We start from the raw sequence: 10,396 nt of genomic DNA on the forward strand, positions 1-10,396 counted from the left end.
ACATAAGCATAAACGGAACTTACGTTTATTTACACTAGTGATCTACATCTCTTTAATCTCTCAGTGTAATGTGACTTCATATCAACACCTGTGATATAAATAAACTGAGTGGGTCAGGTTGGGAAACCTAGTGAGTACATAGGGTTTTCAACCCACAATAATATAATGATTATGTTTAAACAATCAAACAATCAACCCAATTAATCATCCCCATTATCTTCTTTACTCTTAAGGATCTATCATAAGAGTCATCTATCCTGCATTCGTTTATTCCGAAGTCCTTTGCTTCCAGGGTTATAGGACTGGCACTAAATCCATAGCTGCCAATGCTCGTTCGTAAAGCACTAATTCCATAACTGTTATAGTTTATTCATCGAGTACTAAATCCATAGCTACCAGTGTTTATCTAATAGGTACTAAGTCCATAGCTACCAATTCTTAACAGGTACTAAGTGCATATCTATCAGTGTTTATCTAGTAGGTACTAAGTCCATAGCTACCAATTCCTAACAGGTACTAAGTGCATAGCTACCAGTGTTTATCTAGTAGGTACTAAGTCCATAGCTACCAATTGCTAACATGTACTAAGTCCATAGCTACCAATGTTTGTCCAATAGGCACTAAGTCCATAGCTGCCGATGTTATTTATTAGGCACTAAGTCTATAGCTGCCTATGTTTACTCACATCATCTTTTATCTCTCATCATTCATCTACCCATGTCATACCCAACATATTTGTATATATAAAATACGTATACAGTTTAAATCATTTAAAACATGTATAAAAACGTTCATCAAACATAGACAGCAAGTATTCAGATAGTATGCACACATAGCACGTATTTTACATAAAATACTTCATATCTATGTGTAAGATGAAAGTAACTATGCACTCACCTAAAAGGTGGTGACTCGGTACTCGGACAACACTTCGTTATCTCAAAATAATTTTCCCTCAACAAAACCTAGAATCAATATCACTAGGGTTTAGTCTAACATTAACCGCGACTAATTAATAGTCTAGCTATTATTATTATTATTATTATTATATAAGCGTTAAACAATGCTTTATATAACTCATAATAATAGCCCAAATAATTATTTTAAGGGACCTAATAACATTACTATAATTATTTAAAAGCTATATTTCAAATAGCGTAGGCGTAACTCACTTACAACGGGTTTTAAAGAAAATCGGGCTCTGCTGGAGCAGCGTTCCTGAGCCAAAAGGCTCTTCTTCTCGGAGCCGTCAGGCGCTCCGGGGCTTCCGCCTCGTGCTAGGGAGGTTCCCTAGGCTTTTCGGGGGTTTTGGGGCTAGAGAGAAGTTCTAGAGAGAGAGAGAGAGGGAAGTGACGGGAGGTGTGAGGAATGAATGGAGGCCTCACCACTTATTTATAGGGGCTGGAGGAAGGTTCATGTCGTGACTTTTTAATATTCACGTCATGAGCTAGGCTGGCTACAGACAGGCTGAGCTTGGTGCTGACACGTGGCATCGCACACAGGGTGGAAATCAGTCGATTTTCCAAAATTCATAACTTTCGCATATGAGCTCCGTTTTCGACGTTCTTTATATCCAAGCATAGATAAAAACAAGATCTACAACTTTCATTTAGACTCCATCAGCTAATTCTCGACCGATCTTAAATTTAACAGTAGGAGGAGATCAGATTGCTAAATGACCGCGAAGAATTCGTAACTCCTTCATACGGAATCCGTTTTCGTCTATCTTTTTACCATTGAGTTTCTATTAATGAGATCTTCAACTCTCATTAAGGTTGCGTAAGCCAAAAACCGCTCAAACTAAAATTCGAGTTTCGGGTCGTGCACTGCTATGCCAAATATAAGAAAAATCATAACTTACTCATATGAATTCAGATTTGGGCGTTCTTTTTTTGTTGTGACAACCCAAGTTGTCCCGTTACATTTCCCCGTTACCGTTAACGGAATATTCCAGTTTATAAAAGTTCTGTTAATTGGAGGTCGTCACTTAAATAAACATTACAATTATTTATGTTTAATAGGCCGTTTTGTCATGATAAAAGGAAATAAAAACACATAACACATATTTCCATTTAGTTGGAAAAGTTAGTTTTTATTATTACGACCACTAAATCGGGTGCGACCAAAAGCCCCGTATAACGACAGTATCGGGTAGAATCCCACAGAGCCCCAACTCCAACCCCTATATATGGGTGAGTGGAGTCCATTGGAGACTTTTTACACTCTCCAAACTCTCTCTCTCTCTCTCTCTCTACGACTTTTTCCCGAGCCAAAAATCGTCCGTTTCGAGCCCCAAACGAGTAGGTAAACTATCCTAACTCGTTGTATAACTTATCTAGCGTACAAATTCAAATTTAAAACATAAAATAGGGACAACATCATGAGTTTACAGCCCAAGAACACTCTTGGGCCGTGAACACCAATTAATGGGGTTTTTAAGCCCCAAAACCCCTCCAAATTGTCCCTAAGGCTTACATATGACTTGTAGGCTTATGGAATCGGACTTAGAACACCTTGAACTGGCATTTGGAAGAGTAAACAAGAGTTTACTGCCCAAGAACATGCTTGGGCCGTAAACTCCTCTTCATGGGGAGTAAACTCATTTTTGTGTGTTAAAAATGCCCTTAAACACACCAATGGCCTTGGATTAAATTCTAGAATCGACCAACAACAAGCTAGGGACCTTAAATGCAATTAAAACAACTCCATAAGGATTTTACGGCTATAACACCTCATGGAAGGGTACCTGGGCCGTAAACTCCCACAAAGGGGTTATTTGGTGCCCTAAACTCCCCATTTGATTTAGAAAAATGCTTAGGAATTTACCTACTACCACTTAAGCCCTTAAAACACCAAAAGAAAGAGGGTATAGGAGCTTACGGCCGTAAACTCCCTTGCTTAGGGCTGTAAACTCCTCAAGGGGGCCATTTGATGCTCTAAACCCCTTGACACATTTGATATTTAAGTCTAGCAAAATTCCACAATTGAAATGAGGCCTTTAAGCATCCTAGAACACCCTCACCATGAGTTTACGGCCGTAAACTCATGGGGAGTGTCCCAGGGCTATAAACACCTTATGGTGAGTTTACTCTTGGAGAGTAAACTCCATTCCTAAGTCATACACACCCTTAAACGCTACCCGGAACACCCAAACACTTAGCCAAAGTGTTTTCCGCTCCTTTGAGCGCGTATATTTGTTTAATTAGTATTAAATATACTAATTGTATGTGAACATATGTTATCATATGTTAAATAGGTCATAGAGTGTGTTCGAGTCCTTACGTGACACCGAACGCCCAACCGGCACCCTCGACGGACTTACTTACACCAGGTGAGTTCATACCCCTGAATGAACCTTTTAAATGTTTTTACATGTTTTATAGGGGGGGGGAATACAAGTTAAACATGCCAGTTATCATATCAATCACATGTGATTGATAACCCGCATGCACAAGATTTTACCACTGTACACTGTTTTACCGAGTAGGACACTATAATGGTTTTCAAAAAGGTTTTCAATTGTTCAAAACTCTTACTTACACTGTTTTAGCTAAATTCATTTTAAACTGGTTTATAAAGGTTCCAAAGATTTTAAAGGCTTTCAAACTTATTTTACCAAGAACACCAAATGCGATTTTCCTAAATATAAAGGTATCCAAGGTTTTCATCAAAGTTCCTTTCACGATGTATACTTCTACTTGTTTGTTACTGCTGCTTCGCTTTTACTTATTTAAAACTCTTACTTGATAACGCATTTCTTTCGTGATACACTTATACCCGATGGACGCTGATACTTATTCACACTCATACTTAGTGATACGATTCTACTTCACTTATACTTGATATTGCCTCTACTTCACTTATACTCGATACGTTCTTACTTCACTTATTGTCGTCTCTACTTCGTGATACGCTTATACTGGTTCGACACACCTACTTCACTTGTGACCGCTTCTACTTCACTTGTTAGACACTCTTACTTCCCGAGGATCACTTCTACTTGATACACACTCAGCCGTAGTTAGATGTATGTCTGTGCTTATATAGGTACATATAAGTAATGATTGAAAGACTTAGGAAGGCTCGTCCGCCCTATTTCCTTTTCTTCATTGAGATGTGGTCTGGTGGGATCAGATGGCCGTCCCAAGGTCGTTCGGTTCATTGGTTATATACTATGTATATGGGTATGGACATACAGGAAGCCTCTAGTCAGTTCAGTTAAGAGTCTCTACCTCTAGTCCACACTTACATTAGAAACACACTACCCACTATTTGGAAGTCTCTACCTCTAGTTCAGCACTTACACACTACCCACTATTTGGAAGTGTCTACCCACTATTTGGGATGCATCTTCAGGACACGGCCTTCTCCATCGTCTAGTTGGTAACCAGAGTCTCCTATAGGGAGAGCGGACATTGTGTGTATAGATCTATACGGGATTGACAACCCCACACCCAGACTGCTAGCTACAGACCAAGCCAACGGGTGACAAATGTCACATTATATAGACGCTTGTAGGGCGTCTGGAACTCTAGTCAGTATGGTTACGAGTATCCCGGGTTACCTTATAATTCATGGCTTTAAGGTAACGGTATTTCACCGGCAATCTACACTGTATGCCAGTAACTCATTCTCAGAGTCACACTGTTTTGACCTTACAAGATGTACCTTTCATTTGATACTGTCTGGGGTCTGTTTTCTCTGTTTTACACCTTACTAGACGTATCATTCATTTGATGCTGTCTGGGGTCTGTATTCCACTGTATTCACTGTATCCACTGTTTTCACTGTATTCACAGTTTTGACCTTACAAGACGTATCTTTCATTTGATACTGTCTGGGGTCTGTATTCACTGTTTGAGACCTTACCAGCTGTACCTTTCATTTGGTACCCACTGGGGTCTGTGCCTCCATTTGTTAGACTGATCCAGGCATGTCGTTCGTTCGATATTTTCCTGGAGTCTATGATTCCTTGCCTTAGTCAGCAGTCCTCACTGCTGAGGCATATGTTATTCCCTGATTTCGTTTGCTTTCCTCAATAATCAAATTTAGTATTTTGATAATGATAGCAAATTAGGGAAAACTACTTTTTACCACATAACACTGACCAGTCTTGGTAGAAGGCTGCTTTTATTAAAGAAAATATAGGATTTTCTGGAAAGAACTCTAAAGCACTGTAAACACTTAAACTATTACTTCATAACATTATTTGACTAAATGACACTAAATGCTTATGAACTCACCAGCATTTGTAAAAATGCTGATACTCGCTTTTCAAATAACTTGTATTCTCAGGTTAGCATTAGACAGGTACACCCCCGGAGCTGTTGATGAAGATGGCTTAGTACCCGACTGTACTTACTATATTTGTTTTTATACTTTGATGTATTGTAATGTAACATGTAAAACTATTACTATTAATGCAATGTTTTGTTGTACTTTGATTACAATAATACATGTGTTGTGATAATTGACATGACGTCATCCACCCCAGAACGTTTCTGCCGTTCCGGTTTTGGGGTGTGACATTTGAATGTTCTCGGTTTAATGTATACTACAACTTTTGTTTAGATCACTAAGGCTAAAAAGTCCTCTATCTGAAATTCACTATTTACGTCTCCCGGTGCCATGCCGGTTTTGCTGAAAAACTTCGACGAGCCATAACTTCTTCGTTATAACTCGGATATCGGCGTTCTTTATATGTAAGGACCCCTTGAGACATATTCTACAACTTGGTTAACACTATTTATTCTAAATAATCATTTGTCGAAAAGTAATTTTCGACCCCTATTATCTCTAAATTGACTAGCCCGGATCTACGGGCATTACAAAACTTTGCCCAATTAAATTCGGTTTTTCACCAAATAAACTCCTTTCCAGAAAATGAAACGCTATCCAAATCACCACTTATCAAGTGAGTTCATACCCCCGTATTTTCATAATTTCTACTGTTTTAAGAGGGAATACAAGTATAACACAAGAACTTTGTGTTACAAATAAAAGATACCAAATCATGATAAAACGACATTAATTCATCAAAAATACTCAAAATATTAAACTCTTTTATAAACTTATATTTTCCCCGAAATTCATATTTGTATATATATATATATATATATTAATATAAATAAGATTTAAGAGGCTTAGGACTAATAACTCATTCTAGGTCATTTTCCTTATTTGGATGTGGACTTCTAGTACTAGTTATTTGTCCGAATGTCGTTTAGATTTTACTTATATATAAAATTGTATATGTATATAAATATAAAAGTTATTTCATCAGTTTAATTACCCTTTCTAACATGTTGAGCAAGGGCTTGCATGCAAAAATAGTTAAATACCAAGTCATAAAGTACATATAAATTATAATTGGTATAATTTATGATACCTAGAACAATAATTCATGATTCAAGAATACTAGAATACACCGTTTTACAAGAAACAAAGGTTTGATTCAAAACAAATCAAGGGTTTACAGTTTTCAAATACATGTCAAGAATACTAATTCACGGACATATAATCAATCATTTATTTCAGAATGATTGGGGATTTTCATTATACATGTAACTTTTATACGGTTTTTATGAGGCATTCAATTTGGGTTGCTTAAATTCATTTAAACAACCAAGTTAAAGTCCTGATAATTATAATCAGAGTCTCCAGTCAGGGGATCGAAACAAGTTGTGTGTAGATCTATGTTAGGATTGACAGCCCCGCATTCAGGCTGCTAGCTACAGTCAGGCATACACGCCAATGAATGACAATTGTTATCAACAGTTTAAACGCTAACAAAGCATTTGTTTCAGGCCATTTAGTCACAATATAGTTATAATAACACATTAAAAAGATATTAACTATACGTTAGTGTATAAACAACTAAACGAAAGTACATCTTCAAAGTACCAGTTTACAAAATACAAACTACAATGGTATATTACAGTTTTTAATAACAACCGGTGAAACGAGACACACTCTCAGTTACAAGTTTTACAAATACAAAACATTGGTTTACAAATAGAACGGTTTTTTGGGAACAAGACTACTTTTCATATACAACAGAAAATATAGGATTTTCTAGAACTGTTTACATATTCAAGATACAGAGACATTCTTTCAAACATAAAGACTTATGCACTCACTCAACTTTATGTTTATACTCTCTTTTCAAATTAATTGTATTCTTAGGGAAATAATAAACAGGTACTCTCCGAGCTTTTTGAGAAGATGGAGCTAATTTGAGTCATATCTTCTTATTTTGTATTACTATTTTTTTTCAATATACAATGATTGAACACATGTAAATACTTATACTTTTAAATACAATGGTTGTTTGTACTTTGATTATTATGATGCATGTGTTATGATACTACAAATGAATTCCTCCACCCCCGGACGTTTCCGTCGTCTGGTTTGGGGGTGTGACATATATATATATATATATATATATATATATATATATATATATATATATATATATATATATATATGTGTGTGTGTGTGTGTGTGTGTGTGTATTTACTACTAAACTATAATATTATAAAGTATAAGGGTTGAATTTTAACTTTTAAAACTGTGGGGTTTGGAATTAAAGTTTCATTTAATGAGACTTTGCAAATTCCAAAACTTGAGGGCAAGTTTTGAAACTTGTCAAAACTCTTCACATTCATAATCTATCAATTTAATTTCATTTTAATGATGAGACTGTTAATTTTTTATAACTCGAGGAAAAGTTATGGAGATCATTAAACATCAATTAGATCATATTTCTAACAACTAAATTATCATATAATTCTTCATCTAGGTAAACTCATATACAAGTTAATTTTATATCAACAATTTTAAAACAGTTTGGTTGATCATATGAAACAAAAACTATTTTAAAACATTGATAATTATATTTCAATTGGATGATCATGATCACTACCAACTTGACGAGTCCATGAATTGGACTCGTCGAGTTCCCCAGTGGACTCGGCGAGTTCAACCGTCAAAATGCAGAAAACTCGATTTTTTCAATTTGGAAAATAAGCAAGCATCAAATATAATAGAAAATAATCCTAGGCTCTGATACCACTCTTAGGTTTTGAGCACTATAACACTTTCTTAGTGCACATACAACCCTAAATGATTTGGATCTATGTTTTCTCTAATTATACATGCATTTTCTTTTCCCAAAGCATTCACCCTAGCTAGCATACAATTTGTTGGGATTAAAACCTAATTGAGATTTGATGAACAAGATACGGAAAATAAGAACAATCCCAAATATGAAGATTAGGTCGAATGATCACTCGATTTATTGAAAACATGAGGAATAAATTACTCTTTCAGCATAGAATAAAGAATCTAACACTACATAAGAAACCTCACGTGGCGGCTACATTTTGCCTCACTCTCTTAACCCTAATAATGAATAATACATGACTATTTATAGGGGAAAGACAAGTCTTGGGCTTTTAACCTACACTTCATCAAAGGTGCCCATTGCCATCATCCATGGAGTGCTTTGAAACCCTACAATCTCCCCCTCAAAGTATGGAATGGATGACCATGCTTTAACTTCCAAAACAAGCATCTAGCAAATAAAAAGATCTGCAACGAGGAATATATGAAGCAATCCACGAATCTTGATTCTTCAATAGTCTTCAAACACGGGCTCTAGGATATATAAATCAAGCGCTAAAGTAATGTCTTTAAACTTCATTTTCGAATGTAATCCCAAAGAATCTTCAAGAAAACCAAACCCGCCATAAAAACCCATTTCAGAACAAGAAACTGAATCACTTCTTGTCTTTGAAGAGCTCCCATTCCAAGTCACAATGATCTTCAAATAAGCTAATGATATAAGCCATCAAAAAATATCATGTAACAACCCAAACTTTAAGATTCGTAATGTCACTTGATCGAGAAAATACTAGAAGTCGGAGGTATAACAAGTCCTTAGCAGAGCTCGATAAAGAACTTCCGCTGTAAAGGATACTTCTCTGTAAAAGCTTTAGTAGAGCTCGATGAAGAACTTCCGCTGTAAAAGCTACCTTCATAATTCTATCACAAGCTTTATCAAAAATCTTCAACTTTGAAAAGTCATAAATCCAATTTCGAATGGCCATACCAAATTCTCCCCCGATTTATAATCGAAAACGTGATTATAAATCCTTCTTATGGTCATGAGAATGATCTTGAATGGATAAAAATTAACTATGCTCCCCCGTGACAAAATGATATACACAATAAAGTATAAAATCCGAAAGTAGTCGTGAAAATTTGACGTTATCACGAAAAACGACTTTCCGAACCGCCAAGACTTGATGGAATCCATAATTTTCTGTTCACGAAAAAATATGTGCATTAAAAATCCAAAACTGTTCACCAGCCCTCAAATTTGTAAACTTTTCTGAATGTTGGGCAGAAACTGTCACTAGCTGAAAGATAGGGGCTGGAATGGTAATTCTGCATCAATATTCCCCTTTATTTGTAACAATTTCTGAATATAATTCAAAAATGCCAAGTTACGAAAAATTCATGGACCAGAACAATCAAATCCCTGAAGTTGCAAGGACCAAAATTGAAACATATGCTTTCTTCTCCACATTACCCCTGATTAAAAGAACTACTGGAATGACCCATTATGAATATTCGTAGACGAAAGCCAAAGTACCGATACTAATCGATTCCATCGTTTCCTAGTAAAAAATACGAATCCGAGTACAGTTTTGTTTCATATTGAGAGCCGACAGGAACACGAATCCAGGTTCGTTCCGACTTCCGAGCATCACAATGCGAATCGAAAGGCCCACCTTTCGTTCCGAATCTGTCTATTACACCCAAAGCGAATCTCCACAAAAACGAATCCAATCACAAGTTCGTTTGTGAAATCACAGTAAACGAACGTTCACAGGTGAGGTTGATCAAACTAATTTGACTTTCAGGTTTGACTTGTAAGAACATGTGCTCAAATCACCCCGATTTCATACGTTCGTATGTAAGACTTTCGCCCTTATTCACCCTGATGGAGTTACGATTTGGATTTCATTCATTCGCACGTTAGGACTTTCACAGCGAATTTGACTTTTCAATTTTGACCAACAGTTCGTCCTTAACTCATTCAATCAAGATTCAATCCCAATTTTGACTTTTGCATTGACCACCAAGAACAACCTTAAATCAATTCAGTTAGATTCCAAACCCGATTGTAAAACCCTTCATCTGAACATAATACTTGACAAACACAAAGTCATTCTCTTCAAATCAATTTCAGAATAAAGGCCTCTTTCAATTTAAATACATCTTCATATCCATCGGTTCATCACACTGCATAATTTGTATTCTTGATTCGCAACATATGTTGGTAACTCAAAAAAAACTTAAATCATTGAGTCTCCAATTCGTCTTTAAC

This window comes from Lactuca sativa, chromosome 1, assembly GCF_002870075.4.
Source record: "Lactuca sativa cultivar Salinas chromosome 1, Lsat_Salinas_v11, whole genome shotgun sequence".
NCBI classification, from domain to species: domain Eukaryota; kingdom Viridiplantae; phylum Streptophyta; class Magnoliopsida; order Asterales; family Asteraceae; genus Lactuca; species Lactuca sativa.